The sequence below is a fragment of the Arachis ipaensis genome, chromosome B08, assembly GCF_000816755.2.
Source record: "Arachis ipaensis cultivar K30076 chromosome B08, Araip1.1, whole genome shotgun sequence".
NCBI lineage: Eukaryota > Viridiplantae > Streptophyta > Magnoliopsida > Fabales > Fabaceae > Arachis > Arachis ipaensis.
In genome coordinates, this window is record NC_029792.2 from 13307792 (window position 1) to 13323619 (window position 15828).

A 15828-nucleotide genomic window follows, 5' to 3' on the forward strand; every position below is an offset into this window, starting at 1 on the left:
TCTACATAGGCATAAAAAATATTATTTTTAATAAAATTATTTGATAAATATAAAATAAAAATATCCTTTATATTATTAAAAAATATTAAAAATTACTAATTATAAAAATTTTTTATATAAATATATATAATTTAATTTATTTTTAATATATTCTATTTTAGTGATTTATTTTAATGTATGTCCCTAGTTGATTCATATATTATTGTGTGTTGTGTCTCCGAAAATCTCTTAACAATCAACATCATGTGTCTTTGGATCCGATGAAATTATGTATGTATATCTGAATGCACAAAGTGCAAGAGATTTCCCATTGGATTTGACAACCTATCCAATTACTTATTTGAACGTTTCAATCTGTCTCCATGAGTCCATGTACATCCATCCTTCCTATCTTGAGAAATTCATTATCGTTGTTGAATTTAACTAGTTGGTGGAATACGACCACACATATATAAGTTGTTTGTTAAAATTTTTATTTTTATAAGTAAATATAAAAATAGATGAATGGACAAGTTAATTCTTGGTTCTTGGATTCCAAACATACCAAGAAAAAAAATTAAACATACTCAAATGAAAGGTAAAAGCTCTATTACATTACCCACGCATAGAGATTAAACTCACATCTCAATTTTTTTTTTTAAAAAAAAAAAGAAAAAATATGATACTATAATCAAACAATCAATCTGTTGAATTTAGAAAATAATTAATTTTTAATTATGATGATAAATATTTAGTTGAGTTTAAAAAACTATGTTGTATTTAATGTGTATGCTAAGTTTGCGGGTTAAAAACAACTCAATAAGAACTACAATTATGTAAATTAATTTAACTAATTTGGATTGGTTGAGCTCTACGACCTCGCAAGGCACTACTGTAGAGCTCTTTGGGCCTGCCGCTTTCTCAATCGAAAATGAAAACTGTCAAGATTAGCCTACTGAAGAATTCTTTCTATCACCTTACGTAATTTCTTGATAGATTTTCTGCCATCACCTACGCAATTTCAAAGTTGCATTTTTCATGAGAAAAGACACAGAATAAAGGCAATAAAGGCTGCAGATGGAGGGAGGGAAGGATTCATAGATGGCATCGAATCAGCCAGAGCCAGCTGTTTTAGAGTTGTTTTCTTATGCTGAACATTCCAGGATGAATATTTTTAGTTATGTTTGTGGATGTGGTGTTTGGTTGATGTATATGAATTTAAGCATTACCACACGCTTCTTTTAGAGAAATAGAGTCTCTTAAGCTATTCAAATCCCTACCTATGGTGGAGGAGACCTCAAGTAACGTAACCGGGCGGTCAGCTCACTCATTCGCTTAAGCAAATGTCAGAAGTTTAATTTGAATCCCACATTGTGCATGTAGGCATGGCAATTTTCCCCGGCGGGGCGGGTATCCGTAGGGATTTACCCACCGGGGAACGGATTTGGGGAGGGATTTTACCCCGCGGGGACGGGGGGCGGGGACCCGTTAAATAAACGGGGCGGGGGCAGGGATTGAAGTCCCCGCCCCGTGGGTACCCATGTAATACCCATATGTACAAAATGACAAAAATACCCTTATATATATATATATATATTAGTTTCACATGAATGTGTGAAAGTGAAACCTTAAATCCTAATTTCATTCACTCAGTGCCGTCACTTTCTCTAAGCCTCTCTTCTCAAATTCGCAAATCTTCTCCAGTCTCCACCTCTCCTCTCACCGTGGTTTGCCACCTTCGTCCCCCTCACTGCCGTGTTCCCCTTTCTCACCGCTTCTCTCCTCTCACTCTCAAAATCACCGCAGAACCATCGTCTTGCATATGAGAAATCTGGCCGAGGAGAAAATCACTGTTGCGCCCATCGCGTGCCTAACCCAGCCCGAGAAGAATCGTCAAAGGCAGAAGCGTTGGCACGTTGTCGTCTTCGTCGAGTGAGAAGCAGAATCGTCGCCGTTCAGATAGATCGTTGGAGGCAAAATCGTGTTTGTTGCAGTTCAGTCTTCGTCGCCGCTGTTGGTCGCCATGGCCGCCATTCCTTCCACAAACTCAGCCTCTTTGATTTCTGTAATTTTTATTTACCTTAAACATTTATTAATTACTATGGCATTGTTGAGATTTTCTGTGATTTTTTAAGTTAGCCTCTGTGATTTTGCATTAGTTGCTGCCTCTGTGTTAATGATGGAATTTTTTGCCTGTCATTATGCCTCATATGAGTTTATTTAATTGAATCTATAGTATTTGTTAGTCAATCAATTTTGCAGTGGCTAAAAGAAATTTGGTTAATTTGATTGAGGATATGCGATAATAGATAACTGAAGGTTTGAATTTTTCATTGATGATTGTCTTTTTTCTTCAAGTTTTTCCTAAGTTTTTTCTATTTTTTCTTTATTTTTTTAATTTCTTTTAAATATCCGCGGATATCCGTGGGGACCTAAGTCCCCGGCGGATACGGGGTCCCTGTTATTTTTATAAAAATCCGCGGATATCCGTGGAGACCCAGGTCCCCGGCGGATATGGAGTCCCCGTTACCCGTCATAGGGACGGGGCGGGGACGGGGACATATATTGGGGGCGGGGGCATGTCCCCGCCCCCATGGCCCATGGGGACCATCCCTATGTGCATGCAACAGGCGCAAAAAACAAAAAAAAATACAAATTAAATCTCTGTATTATATTTAGTATAAAATATACAAAACTGAGTTATGTCTTAATATTTTAAATAATACAAATTACTAAAATGTCCTTAATAAAATCAAAACCTACCCCTTTTTCTTTCCTTTTCCCTACCCGCCATCTCCCTTCCTGTTTCTCCTCTCTCTCTGGCAAACCAGTAGCGACGTTTCCGTTTTCCACGACAACAGTAGCAGCGATGACAATACTTATGACCGTCGTATCTGTCATTATGTTTATTGTATCGTGTTCATTGTCTATATTGCGTCATGTTCTGCCGTCGTTACAGTTGCGCCGTGCCAGTTTTATGCCGTGCCGCCTCTATTTAGATCGTGCTGCCGTGTTTGGTCTGTCGTGCCACTTCAGTTCTAGTTTTGCATTGCCTCTATTATTCTTTTTTCTATTCCTTTTGAAATCCTATTGTATTATGAGATTGTTGAATTTGATTTTAATTGTTGTTGTTTTTGGTATTATTATTGTTGTTGGTGGTGGAATTTGGTATGATGTTTTGAGATTATTGTTGTTGTTGTTGAATCTGATTTATGAGACACTGTTCTTATTGTGGCAAAGGTATGGTGGTGGGGTGAGAGGTGGAGTGGGATTAGAGGTGAAGGGTAGACTTGGAATATAAAATTTTGAATGAGGATATTTCAAAAATAAAATGTTATTAAAGTTTTAGTCTCAATTCCCAAAAATTTTAATTTCCTGAGTCTCCACTTTCTAGAAGTATTGAAGGGACTGAAATTTTGAGGACAGAGACTAAAATTTTAGTTCTCTCTGGCTACCAAACACAATATTAAGTTTCGGTTTTTCAATCTCAGTCTTAGTATCCCTTACCAAACGGTACCTTATGGCTACACATTTTTTAATTTTGAATTAAAAATTTTTTATTTATAAATTTGATCCACCGATTTGTCTTATTGAAAAAATAAAAAAATTAGCTACTCACAAATCAGATCTCAAATTTGAATTCATCACTCCAGAAATTTAATCCTCAATTTTTAATTTAAATTTTGTCTAATTCAGTAATTTCAAATATAAACCTCATATTTAATTTTTATAATTAAAAAAAATCACCTCCATATTGAATTAAATTAAAACACCCAACTTTTTCATGATTAAGGACATCACATGATCACAACAACAATTTTCATTAAAAAATGAGCCTAGAAAAAAATAATCATACACATGCAAACAGATATTGTGCCATTAGCTTTTGACAAATTGATTATGCAAAAATCAAAATATCTTGGATAAACATAGTCAAGTTGCACTACAACAAACAAGATTTTTCGCAATGGTCAAAAACCGTTGCCGTAGATTGAAAAATCGTTCCCAAAACTTTAGGCAATGCTTTTGCAACGGTTTTTTACCTGTGGTATATGCGGCCGTTACCAATGCTCAAAGGCAACGGTTTTTTACCTAAGGCAACGGTAACAGAAAAACCGTTGCCACAGTTAGTGGCATAGACAACGGTTTTGACAAAAAATTTTAAACAACGATTTTGATCCGTTATTCGATAAGCAACGGTTTAGAACCGTTCCTATTAATGATCCAACGGTTTAATACCGTAACTGAATAGGCAACGGTTTACCGTTGGTGCCAGGTTTCGGCAACGATTTTAAAACCATTGCCAGTTTATAGTCATCTAGGACAACGGTTTTAAAGCGTTACCATTGATGTCGTTTTTTGGCAACGGTTTTAATACCATTGCCATTTTATAGTCATCTAAGACAACGGTTTTAAAGCGTTACCATTGGAGTCGTGTTTTGGCAACGGTTTTATTATGTAGTCATCTTTGACAACGGTTTTAACACCATTGTCTTTTGTAACTATTGACAACGATTTTTTTGTAATATATCATTTTTTATTTACAATAGTTTTCTCGTGAATAAAATTAATTTCAGTTTTTTTAATTATTTAGTGTCAATAAATAATCTAAACTATTTGAATCAAGTCACTAAAGAAAAATAATTCAACATTTCCCATCAAATTTAACTTATAAAAATTGTTGTAAGATCCACAATATCATCTAAGTTTGCAAAAAATATAATAACAAAAGGGAGTTGAAATAACTAAGTAGCAAATAGTCATCATGTCCACAAGTTCATGACTTTTATCCTGTAACATTTGTTTTTAAAAATTTGACCTTAATCAAGTTCGATTTCTCCTTCAACATAGTTTTCCTGTAAACAAAAAAAATCAAATATAAAACTACACATCTTTAATACTAATAATGTTAAATAAAAATGTTTGAGAGAGAGAGGACAAACATATATATCATAACATTCTTCTATTTAGATACACAAAACAATTGAATCAACATCATCATAATCAACCATTATTTAAGATATGATAACATATAGAAACTTTAACAACAAATAATACCTCTTCATGCGCATTATTGTTCGGATTGCCTAAAGTGCTTCCTAATTGAGCAGCTAACATGTCAAGGTCCACTCCTGAGCTTTTTTGTTGCAGCATCATCTTAACAAGCGATTTTATTTCATCTACTTCTTTTTGCATCACATCAACCTTGTTCTCTAATGTTGCTTTCTCAGTTGCATATTGCTGCTTAAGGGTGGCAATTTCTTCAATTTTCTTCAACAAAGTTGGTGTGGTAACTCTTCTGTGACATCGCACTCTCCCTGCCTTCTAATTTCGGCAGCATTCTGGCAGTAAATAGGACATTTCTGAATTTAAACAAACAGCAAAATTAACCCATATGAACTCACTAGAATCAAATCAGCACTAATCATGATCAATTTATATGAATTAAACGGCAGCAAGCAAAAATGGCAATCAGCAGCAATATAAAAATTAGCATAATAAGGCCATCATCATCATTGCTCAATCAAAACAAGGCATGAAATCAGCTATTAACAAGGATAAAATAACACTATACAATTTGAAACAAAACTGCAACAACCATCATTTGTCAATTAAAAAGCTCAGAAAACCATTCAAACCAGGCATCAGCAACAACCAAAAAGTTCAACCTAAATCCACTACAAATCAGATATAACTTCTTAACCACCTATAATCCACTAAGCATGCATAACTAAACTGAATAATTTAACAAAAACTGAACAAACTAATTAAACTAAGAAAATGTAAACAGGAAAAAAAATTGAGAACCTGCAGAAGCAGAAACAGAAAATGGCAAGGGGAGGGAGAATGAAGGCAGAGCAGTGTCGACCCAAAGGTGGCTACTGGTGGCGCACGGTGGAGGATGAGCGCAGAAACAGGGGAACGGTGGTGTTTTTTTTTTTCTGGTTGCGAAGACAGGGGAGGGCAAAAATGGAAGAAGAAGTCAAGAGGAGAAAGGGAAAGAAGGAGATATTTTCTTCACTGTTGTCTCTATACAAAGATACTAATTATATACCATCCCTCTTATTGATTTAATTTATAAGATATTTAATTGAAAAAAAAAGAACAAATTAAAGTAACATTTTGAGTTGAATTTGGTCACGAAACAAAACTAAAGTAACAAATTACCAAATTCGATTGACAAATTGGAATTCAATTAACACACAAATTTTTAGAAATTTCGAGAGCACTCTGGCAGTAAATAGGACGTTTCTGAATTTAAACAAACAGCAAAATCAACCCATATGAACTCACTAAAATCAAATCAGCACTAATCAGGATCAATTTATATGAATTAAATGGCAGCAAGCGAAAATGGCAATCAGCAGCAATATAAAAATTAGCATAATAAGGCCATCATCATCATTGCTCAATTAAAACAAGGCATGAAATCAGCCATTAACAAGGATAAAACAACACGCACTATACAATTTGAAACCATTCATTCCAGGCATCAGTAGCAACCAAAAAGTTCAACCAAAATCCACTACAAATCAGATATGACTTCCTAACCACCTATAATCCACTAAGCATGCATAACTAAATTGACTAATTTAACAAAAATTGAACAAACTAATTAAACTAAGAAAATGTAAACAGGAAAAAAAATTTGAGAACCTGCAAAAATCTATTAACATAATAGTAAAAAATCAGATCACATATTAAAAGAACCAAGAATCTATAAGAAATGCACCTGTTCATAAACAATTACACCAAAAATAAAAGTCAAAAAAATTATTCTATGTTGAAAAGAGAAATCTCTTTAAGATCAGAATCATCATCATATTCAGCTTGTTGTAGAACAAGTGAAGGTTTCTCAATGATATATAACTAAAAAATCAAACAATAGAATTATCAAGTTTAGCAACATAGAAATCCAGAACACAATGCACTAACAAAACGTGTTCATCTTCAAATAGACAGCATCATCATATGTTTCTTCTACTACACTCTATCCCCAAGAAAAAATCTAAAACAATTAGTACAATGATGAGTTTTGCTAACTAGAACTCAAATTAATGAACAATGCACAAACAGTTTTTGAACAATACAAATTTGAACAATGCACAAATAGCCAAATACAAATTTCCCTTTCTATCTTATTAGCCAAATAAAGCCTCAAAACAGTTTTTGAACAATGCACAAACATCACCACTTTCCTTTCTTCTTCTTAAATCCAACAAAAATACCCAACAGCCAAAGCCCTAACTAAGCAACAGAAAATAAGAGAAGAACACTTACCATAGATGACAACCCACAAACGGCCGATGCAGTGAAGCAGCAGCAGCAAAGAGACAACCCACAGATGACAACCCTTTTTTTGATTTTAAAGAGACAAACTACAACAGCAACAAAGAATAAAAATAGTAATTTTAGTCAATATTCTTAAAATACTTATCAAAAATCAAAAGCAATATTAAAAAGAACACAAAATGAGAACAACATTTTGAGATAACAAATTACCAAATCAAAATTAGAATAGCACTGTACCAAAAAGTATTTCAATTGAAACTCTTCTTAAATGCCTTTTATAATTGAGGTCCAAAAAATTATTTTGTTAATATAATTTGGCCCACTTTTAAACTAAAGGACTTATAATAAAGTATATTTAAGTCTGTCAATTGAAGGTCTTTTATATAAAGTTTAGTTCTGATGAAGTTGTAGAACAGAACCCATGACCAAAATAAAAAAGAAAGGAGTTTTGTAACTTTTCGTACAAGAGTGGCAACTGGCATGCATGGTAGTGCACTTATAGGTAGGAAGTAGCAACTAGCAAGCAATGATCAGGGTAGTTCAAAGAAGAAAATGATAAATTTTATTCTCATTAAACTAATTCAAATGAAAAAAAATTATCTATTCCATCAAATATTTAAAATAATAAATATTTCTCCTGATTAATTGAGGCATGTAGGAAGAAGAGTAGAATTTATGCTGATCTCTAAGTCAAATAGTTGGAATAAGCATGAAATTCCTCTGTTATCCCAGATGAAACCAACCAATATGAAAAGCAGTCCACAACTCACTGAAATAATAACATTATACAACAAGGCTAAAATAAACAAAGCAGATAAATAAAATAAAAAATAAACAATTGAGAAACAGCGATATAGAAATTACTCTATAATCCTCAATAAAGAGTTATTGGGAATCCACCATAGAACACCTCACAGAAAGCAGAGAAACAGAACCATAATGCCACCGAACACACTACTCGCAGATAATAAAAGTTTTGCTACCTTAAATAACAGACTAACCTAAGCCCCAGGTTCATTTCACAAGTACGCAGTCCAAATTCAAACTAGAACAGAAACTCAGTCAACATTCAACCCTCATCTTGCTCATGTTCACAAACATCACCACTTTTCACAGCCAACAAAAATACCCAACAACCAATCAAGCCCTAACTAAGCAACAGAAAATCAGAGAAGAAGACCACTTACCACAGATGACAACCCACAAACGGCCAATGCAGCGAAGCAGCAGCAGCAAAGCACAATCCACAATCAGCCAAGACAGTGAAGCAGAAGCAGCAAGGTAGAAGCAGCGAAGCAGAAGCAGAACAGGGGAGAAGCAAGGACACCGTGGAGAAGCAGTGAAGCCTCGGAGAGGGGAGAAGCAGCGACGCCGCGGAGAGGAGAGACTCAGCAACGCCGGGAAGAAGGAGGCAGCGACGATTCGGGAAGAACGCAGCGACGATGATGGTGCGACGATGGTGAGTTGCGATTTGAGGCTTCCTGGTGACTTGCGATGATGGTGCGATTTATGGCTTCATGGAGAGCTGCGGTGCGATGACGTCTCTGATTCTGATGGCGTGGGTTAGGGTTCGGTACGGTGGAGGGAGGAAGAGCATTCTTCGCTCTTTGGTTTCGAAGAGAAGATGAGGGCTTTCTTAGTTTCGTTTTGCTGTATTCTGTTTTTTCCTTGCAGATGTGGGCACATGTGCACATGTTCTAACTGTGCTAATGATTTGCACCGAAGTGGAAGGAAGTGTCCAATGTGTCAAGCACCAGTTGTTGAAGTAATTCGTGCTTATTCCATACTATAGTTTAGACATTAAAAAGGGGTTACATATAGCCAAAATTACAGAATCTTCACAAGTTTTTATTTTCTGGAGATTTCCAGGTACCTTAAGTTTAAGTTGATGTCCTTCTCCGTCCTTTTGCTTCTTGATGTGATTACCTGTATTTATGTCAACTTGTTAAGTGCAACAATGGAACAGTTGATGGCAATTTTTTGAGGGCCATGTTTCTGAAATAAATAAAGGAAATATCGGTTTTGATTTTGAGTGATTGGATTTCCTTCACTTGTTTTCAAATTTTATAGTACTTATGATGTAAAGTTGCATTTTTCATTGGTAGTGTGTATAACGTGGAGGTTTCTTGATGAGCAGAGTTACTAATTTCATTTTCTTTGGGTTGAGGAGTCACTTCTTGAACTGGAATAATCCTCACATTTTCTTCTCCCACAACCTCGTTACCTCTCTGAATATCTTTGTTGTTCCTTCTTGTTCTTTTGCTGCTGCTGCCCACAATCGAAACTTGAACACTTTCTTGCACAACTTTCCTGGTGGATTTGATCACCACCTTCTGACCACGCTTTGGACCCATTCTTCCCTTCCCTTTCAAGCTTCTTTGCAGATGTTGATAGACAAACTATGAAGGTTAATGGAGTATGTATTTTTTCACTTTCTGTTTTATCTTATATAACCAGCCAAACTCATTTGTTCTTTTTTCAGAAATGATTGAAAATTTGGTATCTTATTGTGATGGGGAATCTTAGTTCTTAATCTTAACCATGTTATGTTTTTGGCTCCTTTTGAAAGATACTACAAAATAAAACAATTTTTGGCCATAGTTCTTGGTTGGCCATGAATTGATCTTAATCTTCTGTTGGCATATAAATTAAGTATTCAGCACCAGGAGCTCCGCAACTTGCAAGGAAGGTAAGAGATCTACTTCAAAAATCCGGCTTCAGCGCGGTGGAAGAAGACAGAAGGAGGGGGCTAGATCATGGTGCTTGGGTTCCATTGATGTTGATGTACCATTGTTTTATGTAATTTAATTTATACAGTTCTTACCTAGTGAGATAAGATTTCGGTGTTTTTAAGGTTATCTCATGCAAGTTTGATAAAGAAATCTTCTTATTTGTTTTCTTCTCCTTGTTATGTACTGTTGTTGATATTTTGACATGTATTTTCCTTTACTCATTAGAAGAAGCTAAATATAAGTTTTTCATTGTTGCACAAATAATAATTCCAATACATAAGGCTACCATAATGTTCAAAACCGAAGTCTCCTGGGTCATGTGACTGGTTTCATCGTTATTTACAGAAATATATAGGTTATGAATAATTTATATTAACCGATAAAGTAAAGGAAATTAGTAATATAGAATTGTAATATATAGAAGGATAAATTAATGTAAAAATAAATGAAACATAGCTTAGTACTTTGTCTTTCAAAGAAACTATTAAAAATATCTAAAAAGATAATTCCTTATTCCCAAATGTCTTCATGCTCTTTGTGTTGTAGGCATTGATTGGACTGAATACAAGAGGCAATTGAAGAAGGCAGAGCAATGGAATGTGGAAGTCTACTAATTTATATGATCACTTTCTGTAGATATAAAGCCATGTTAGTTTTTCTATGATCATCATGATTTTCTCCTCCTTCATGAAACCACTTCATCATTTTGAGGGTCATATGATGAAGGTCATACAAATAATATAGATGAAGGCAACATTGTTTTATTTACCAGTTTTCTACCATATCTTTTGTGAGGATTTCTTTAATACCATATAGTTTCCTTAATGATTAAAATCATAGTTTCGACACAGTATAGTTATAAAGCAATAATTTGTTTTCAGTAAGCTATTTTGTATCACTTTTGAGACATTTAAATTTAAATTGAAACTAAATTTGATTTCACAAACATTAGAAACATTCAGTAGTGTTGGTGCTTGAAGGTGGTCAATATAAGGGTTAACTTGGCCATCAATAAATGAGTTTATGATGGCTGAAGATCATGCCAAACCCCTTTAAGCTAGCCAAGCAAAGTTTCTTAATTGAATATCTTATTCTTGTTTAAATGGACTATGATTTAAATTGTTTCAATGGAACCAAATTTAGGTGCTCAACTGCTCATGGAAAATATATGCATATATAATCAATGAGAAAAATGCTATTTCAGATAGAATTTTTAGTTATTAACAGAGCTAATCTTAACAAATTATTTTGTTATTTGTAAATTATCAGTCTATAATTAGGAGTTTTAATTTATCTTTTTATTAAATATCAAGAAAAAAATGATCTTTATAGTGATTTTTAATTCAAACAAGTACAAATATCAAATTTCCAATTGACTTGTATATAAGAAAAAAAAAATCTTTATTCAAATATATGGGTTTAACATTGTCTTGTGATATGAATTAGCAATCTGGTATCTCCAAGAAAAAATCTGGCCAACAGATTATTATTTTTACCAAAACAAACGAAGGAATCAAGATCTGGAATATCTCTTGGAATTATAAAATCAACGAGGCATTCTGTTATTTGCTTGTTCTTAGTACTGTAATGATGCCTTGATCTCATTATCCAATTATCTTTATTTGATTATTGTCTTAGTGATAAGTTGTAATGAGTTTATGGCTTCTCCTTCTTTTTTGATAACCTAATTATAAAATTAAGAGTAGTGTAAGAATTCTATTAAAAAAATGATATAAAATCCTAATTAAAAGTACTCAAAATTTTTTCATAATTAACAAAAAAAACAAGAGAGCTTTTCCCCCCTTATTTTATTTAAGAGTAGTGTAAGAATTCTATTAAAAAAATTTATAAAATCCTAATTAAAAGTACTCAAAATTTTTTCATACTTAACAGAAAAAAAGAGCTTTTTCCCTCCTTATTTTGCAAATTATATATAACAAACTAATAAAATCTTACACTTGAAAATTAAATTTTACAAATATTATATTATATTTACACCAAAATAAATTATTATAAAACCAAAAAAGTTCGAGCATTGAGTCATTCCCACATGACCTGGATCTGTAATGATTTCTAGCTGCGGTTCTTTTGGCAATTATGTATTTATTATGCCTTCTGTTCTAAGTAATTCAGAAAACTGAATAGCTTTTAAGTGCGGCAAATAGACGTATTTTTACGTTAAAATACAATTCATGTTCAAAACAAGTTAAAAAATAATCAATTAGACAAGCAAAGTTAACGATCATGAACAAATGAAGAATTTCTACTCATTAATCCTTTCATAGAGTTCATTAGAACAGTAGTGATAAACCAAAATTGTTGAGGAGTTCTAATCCTTTTTCCCCTTTGAGGGAAGGAAAACTGAACTAAAATGAACTGTTTTTACGACACAAAAAGAAGGAAAACAATACAGAACGGTCACATGATAAAAAGGAAAATCCTCCATCTTTGAGCTCCAGAACTCAAACTCTGAAGCCTTTGCTATTCCTTCTTCCTCTAGCACGCTCAAATTTCCATCCTTTTGAACGAACGTAGGGCTTGGTGTGACTATGGGGCACACCAGGTGCTGGTCCAAAGTGCTTGACAGCCTCTCGGGCATTCTTAGGGCCTCTAAGAAGAACCTGAAACAATATGTTATCTCATTCATACCCTGTTTTTTATAATGTCATTATCCAATATCCATATATTTCATTAATGGAATCCGTTTGTCCACAAAACAAAGGCAAAAAACAAAATTGGTAGATCATTGAATTCTCACAAGACATGAAATGATTTAGTGTTTTACAGATGATGGCATTTGGCATTATTTCAATTCATTGAAAAAACTGAAATAGAAATGCTTAATATTCTTAGTAAATAAAATGCATTGATAAAGAAAATGCAGCTGATAAACTTTAATGCTTAGAGGCATAGTCACAATCAATTTCTTAGCCAAAGTTCATGTTAATTCATCTTAATTGGGTTCATCAATAATTTGAACCGCCAAAAAGAAACTATATGAATATATGGACTTATATATATATGAACAGAACTAGAAAACTAAAACTTTATAGGTGTGAACGGTGCTAATGAAGTGGTTGGTGGGGCCATTTGCTTTGGATTTTTGGGTGCACTTGAGACAAGCAATCTCAATTCTCAAACTTTCGGTGTGTTGTGTGCAATGATCTTTAACTGTTAATTCCTTCTCCCAACTGTTATATATAGCACACCATCTCTGGCTTCTTTTACTCTACTCTACTCTACTCTCTACTCTCCACTCTCTTCCTTATTTCTATCAATTTCTTTTCTGTTTCCAACTCAATTTCACATTCTCCATACAAAGTAACTACATTACTATTTATTGATTCTCAACTATCCTTAAGCTTAATCTTTCATATCCTTGGTTCTCTTATCACTTTTCATCATTTAATCTCAGCCCCAAGTGTTTGATTAGCATTCAATCATCACAATATAAAATCACATATTCAGAAGATCAATTAAACATTTGCCACAACATAATCAAGCACAAATCAAACTAATATATCAAACTCAACCAATACAGCTTCATAATTTCAGTTTATATATCATATGATTGAGCTTCTAACTATCCTAATCCTTATTCTTAGTAGCTGATTTCTCTTAGTATAATTCTCTTGGTCTTAAATCACAAAGAACCTGGAAATTAATCAACTAATTAACCTGGAAATTGGAGAACATACAGAAGCAGGGGGCGGCGGCGGCAGAAGCAGGTTGCGGTGGCGGAACTAGATTGCGGAAATTTGCAGCAGAGGAAGAGGATGAGAATGGCAGGGATTGAAGTTGGATAAAAACCCTAGCTACTTCTCTTCTCTGAATGCCCCTGTATTTGAAATCAAAGAGAAAAGGGAGGGCAGAGTTAGGGTTTTCCAAGAACTCTAAGGGACGGGGAGAGTGAGGGCAGAGTTAGGAAAGGAAAAAAAGGCTTCAATCTGGTTGATGTTCATCTCTCTCAGTTTCTCGTACCCAACAAAAGAGAAAGGAAGAAATTTACAGTAGAATACACAAAAAAGCTAAAAATAAAATAAATTTGCAGAAGCATAAAAAATTTGCTAATATTAATGAACAATCTTCCATCATTTTCCAATGACCTACAAAAAAGAACAACCAAAGTATTCATCTATTCCAAAGTACCATTCCCTCATCCACCGAGTTAAAGCCCAAGGCAAAAGAAAAGAGTGGAAAAGCGAATAGGTAAAAGAAATAAAGAGAGGGAGAATCCAAGAGAATCTAACCAGCTGACTTCTGAAACGTTACAATCTTTTCAACATAGCAATAAAATCACAACGACAATAAAATCACAACGATAATAGCAACTTACCCACCAAGATTTAATTGGTGAAGGCTGCAAAAGTAAGGAGACAGGGAAACACCAAGATTTTATCAAGTGTTGATGCAGCGTCTTGCGCGGCGGCGGCGGCGGCGTCTTCTTGCGCGGCGGCGGGCGCAGGTTGCGACAGCGAGGGGAAGAGGAAGATATTGAGATTTGGAGTAGGGGAAGAGGGAGAGAGAGACGGGGATTGAAAATCCTAGTAGAAATTGATAAAGAGAGGAAAACTTTAGTAGACCTTTTTTCTCTAAATGCCTTTGAATCTGAAAATGAAAGAGAAAGGGGACAAAGTTAAAAACCAATAATTTGAGAAGTCAAAGTCTAATTAGTAAATTTTTCAAAAATAAAAAAACAAGGTACATTTTGTAATTATTTTTATGATAGTTAATTATAATCCTACAAAAATGTGGGAGTAACAAATCTATGGCCGATTTTTATAATTTATTCCAATTTATTAACAAATAGAATATAAAAATACACAATTTTGTATTTCTATTTTTCTATATTATTCTCAGTGTTTTATCTTGTCTTGTTCTTAAAAACAAATGCACTTAATCTATCAATGATTTTTAAGTATTTGGAAAGTTAAAAATTAGTTACTATTGGGATTTTTTATTTTAATAAATAAATTAAATTATAATAATTACTGAAATAAATATTTTAAAAAATAATTACCGAAATAAATACTCCTCTCTTGAGATAATTTTGCGTGTATCTCGTTAACGAAATAAGAGAGGTGGACGTGACACGTGTATATCTAGTTTACGGTATAAATGAGATAAGTTATGTCATACGTGTATTTGTAAAAAAAAAATATTTTTTCTGAAAATAATAAAAAATATTAATAATATCAATAATCCAAACTTTTAGCATGCAGTTAGTACATAAAAAATTGGTAAAAGAGATTAAAATGGATATATTTGATCAATTAGTATTCAAAAAGAGTACATAAAAAATTTTAGATTAAATTATAATCCAATTGGATCGATTTAAATTTGAAAAGGTTATCTCCCACTCTCCCACTATCCCCATAAAAAATAGAAGATAATTGAAACGGTTATTTCCACGTTATCTCCCACCATCAACCTCTCCTAACAATGGGCAAACGGTTATTTCACATCCTCCTATTCTTTTTTTTATTTTATTTATTGTGCATCAACTTCACGCTTCCAATCTTTCCATTTTTAGGAGTAGACACAATTACCATATTTATTGCTCATGGAACTTGAACACGTACTAATTTTTTATTTTTCAAATTTAAATCAATCCAATTGGATCATAATTTAATCTAAAATTTTTTATGTACTCTTTTTGAGTACTAATTGATTAAACATATCTATTTTAATCTTCTACCAAACTTTTTATGTACTAATTGCATGCTAAAAATTTAGATTATTGATATTATTAATATTTATTATTATTTTCAAAATTTTTTTTTACAAATACACGTATCTCGTTTACAGTATACAAAATTATCTT

The 15828-nt window shown here is 33.4% G+C and overlaps 1 pseudogene; it reads right to left on the reverse strand.

The window, feature by feature from the left end:
* LOC107614398 overlaps positions 12467-15828 on the reverse strand; it is an 8512-nt pseudogene continuing 5150 nt past the window's right edge.